Source organism: Piliocolobus tephrosceles, unplaced genomic scaffold, assembly GCF_002776525.5.
Source record: "Piliocolobus tephrosceles isolate RC106 unplaced genomic scaffold, ASM277652v3 unscaffolded_33007, whole genome shotgun sequence".
Taxonomy (NCBI): Eukaryota; Metazoa; Chordata; class Mammalia; order Primates; family Cercopithecidae; genus Piliocolobus; species Piliocolobus tephrosceles.
In genome coordinates, this window is record NW_022316541.1 from 19685 (window position 1) to 23485 (window position 3801).

The 3801-nt window shown below is 35.4% G+C and overlaps 1 pseudogene; it reads left to right on the forward strand.

Annotated features, from left to right (window-relative positions):
* The first annotated feature begins 215 nt into the window (after nucleotides 1-215).
* Nucleotides 216-2126, forward strand: LOC113219564 (annotated as a pseudogene).
* Nucleotides 2127-3801: the final 1675 nt, after the last annotated feature.

Consider the following 3801-nt stretch of genomic DNA (forward strand, 5'->3'; position numbering starts at 1 on the left):
TGATTTGGGGTGGACAGTTCTGTAGATGTCTGTTAGGTCTGCTTGGTGCAGAGCTGAGTTCAAGTCCTGGATATCCTTATTAACCTTCTGTCTCATTGATCTGTCTAATATTGACAGTGGGGTGTTAAAGTCTCCCATTATTAAAAAAAAAAAAAAAAAAAAAACCTTAACAAAGGTGTGAGAAAATTGTTACTCTCTTACATTGCTGGCAAAAATGTAAATCGGTTCAACCTTTACAGAGGAAATTTGGCAGTATCTACCAAAATGACAAATTATATTCTTTGTATAAATGTATGATAACTGATAAATTATACTCTTTCATCAAGCAATTAACTCTACTCCTCGGATACATCTAGGATATACAAATACCCTTGTACATATTCCACTCATGCATGGCAATTCATTAAATGGTTGTTGGTAACAGCAAAAGATTGAAACAAAAACTAAGTATCTATTAGTAAGGGGCTGGTTAATTACATTTTGATATACACATAAGAGTGAAATACTCTACAGCCAATGTGATGACCAGTGTTCTTTCTATGCTGATGAGGAAAGATAACTAAGTGAAAAACGGAGATACAAAACTGTGTGTATAGTATACTAACATTTGTCTAAATTGAGAATATGGGTTTATTTTTCTTATATATGCATTATACATCTGAAAGGAAAATTCATGAAAATAAGTACACTGGATGGCTACAGAAACGGAAACTAGGAAACTAGGGGACAGGTAGATGTAAATGGCAAGGGTATCTCATTGTACACTCTATACTTTTTGCATTTTGAACCATGAACATGTATTACCTACTCAAAAATTAAAATGAAAAGTGATAAAGAAATCTTAAAAGCAAGCCCCTAAAAGTGTACATTATATCCAGGGAACCAGATAAAAAGCAGATTTTTCATCAGAAGAAAATGTGGCCAGAAGACACTGGAAGGACTTAAAGTATGGGAAGAAAAAAAAACTGCCAATGTAAAATTCAGTAATCAGTGGAAATCTCTTTCAAAACAAAGGTCTTTGGGTTCTGGTTAGGTTTGGCTAAAGGAAGGCAGTGGTAGAAATCAGAAGTCAAGAGGAAGGAGAAACGAGGGTCTTTCTCCCCTAACCCCTCTGCTTTAGGATCCTCTATAGCAGTAGTTATATCTCTTCAGAGGTACCCTCTCATACAAATCAGTGCTGCTTCCTCTCATCAACCATCTCCTGTCTGTGGGCTCTAGTAATACTTTCTTTTTCCTTTGTCCCTCCATTTCTAGAGCTAACAGCAACTTGCCACAATTGCCATTGTCCAGGTTCACCATCTCCTGTCTATTCTCTCAGATCATCATCTAACACCTTTAAAAGTGATTCTATGAGTAAGTTCCTTCTACTGAATTATCTAGCATGGTTTACATTTACCTAACTGAATCTTGACTGAAATATATCTTAATCAAAAAGAAAATGAAGGTCAGTCTGCCAAGGCCTAGACCTGGGAGGGGAGGCCGCTATTGATAGCCCAGAGGGAAAGAACAAACTGGGGGTATCTGGGATGCAGTGGCCTTAGTCCTTCAGGTGGAACAGTGCAACATGGGAAAGAAAATCAAGCACACAGCTGACAGTTCGTCAGAGAATGAAGAGTACACTGTGGAGAAGGTACTAGACAGGCATGTGGTTAAGGGGCAAGTGGAGTATCTACTGATGTGGAAAGGCTTTTCTGAGGAGCACAATACTTGGGAATCTGAGAAAAACTTGGATTGCCTTTAGCTCATTTCTTAGTTTACAAAAACGTTTAAGATGATGAAGGAGGGTTAAAATAACAAACCTGGGGAGAAGTCAGAAAGTAGCAAGGAAATCCAATTTCTCAAACTGTGCTGAGAGTACCAAGTCCAAAAAAGAGAACAGAGCAATGATATCACTCGGGGCTTTGAGATAAGACTAGAACCAGAAAAGATCATTGGGGCAACAGATTGCTGTGGCGATTTATGTTTTTAATAAAATGGAAAGACAGATGAAGCAGACCTGGTTCTTGCAAAAGAAGCTAATGTGAAATGTATACAAAACTATGACAGCATTTTATGAAGAGAGACTGATGTTGCATGCATACCTTGAGGATGCAGAAAACAAAGAGGAAAAAACAGCAAAGGGCTAAAGGAGGGGGTGATCCCTGTCACTTCTCTTAGTACATTATACATTCACATTCCTGTCTCTTCCCTTCTCCCCACCCCTTTCTATCCTAAACACATCGTTGAAAAAATGTGTTTATCACTGTGCTCCACAGGAGAAAAGTTGGTATTGGTTCTCTTTAACATAATTGATAGTCCTATTTATAGGGGGAAAAAATAAAAAAGGAAACAAAAGTGAATTCATTGAAAATCATTCCCTACAAAACAAGGAGCAAATTGTTTCTTAATCTCAATTCCAAAATTAAAAGGGAAAACCTTTTCAAGGTATCATAGCTTAAGAAAATTATAGCTAATAAGTTTCAACCAATAAATTACTAAAAAAAATATATGATTTGCTTAAATATTTTGAATTCTATAATTCTCTTCATTGCTTCTTATATAGCAAACTTGGAAGAAATTCTTCCAGTGCCTTAATCCTGGGATAGTTTCTCATAAGTTTTCTTTGTAAGAAGCAGTGAGCAAAATTTTGTCGATTTTATAATTACAGAAGCATTTCATGTAAATTTTTTTCTTTTTTCTTCATTCCACAGTAAAAGCTGCCAGTATAATATTGTAGTTCTATAAACCAAAAATATTAGTGGGAAAGAAGTTAAAAAAAAAAAAAAGTTCAGATATATAGTTTTTAAATGATCTGACTTAGCACAAGGTTAAGCCATTCAAAATTTAAAAATTCAAATGTACTTACACCATTCATAATGACTATATACATCCTTTAAAGAATAACTTTTAAAGAATAAAGATCTTCCTAATAGTAGGTTGTAGTCAACTGCATTTTGCTTTAATTTTTGTATATCCACACTGACCAAGAGAACCAACTATCAAGCTTTCCTTCCTTCAGAATAGAAAAACAATAAATACCATTTTCCAAAACGACACATGTACAGTCCTCTAGATTCTGATATATATAGTAGTGTGGGTGGGAACAGGGTATTTCTTTTGCCCTGATCACTTTCCATCCCTGCCAACACAAATATACCAGTTAGCAATCTATCTCTTTGCCCATAAAACAACTACAGTACCAACCGCTTTACTCCAAAATCAATAAAGGGAGCAATGAAGACCAAAATTACAGGTGAAAAGATGCTCGTCACCACTAAGTCCAAATGCAATACTAAGTTTCTAACGATGGCCAATATAAACAAATGCACTAAGAGTTTTTTAATATTAACTTTAGCTACAACAAATCCTATAAACAAAATATTCTAGTGTAATAGGGAAGAACAAAACTATCTCATGAAGTTTGGTAAGAGAAAAGAATTAAGACCACCAACTGCCTCAAATATATATATATATATATATATATATATATATAAAATCATCTCTTCCTCAGAGAGAGAAGACAAAGAGATAGAAGGCTGGATGGCCTAGATTTTTCTTTAAAATGACCAAGTTCACATGTCACAAATGATTAGTAAAGACAGTAGATACAAAATTGGTTAAGGTGCTGAATAAGTGTTCATCAATGTAACGAGTCAGGAAGTAGTAAGAGTGCTATGTGCTGTGGAGAAGGGCAATACTTATTGAACCCTACAAGACAAACACCTTTTGTGGGGCCCAGACCCCGCAAAAAACAAATGTACCTTTATAATTAGCCTTTCTTCCTGTATTTCCAAGCCATTTCCTAAATTAGTTGAAAGCCTA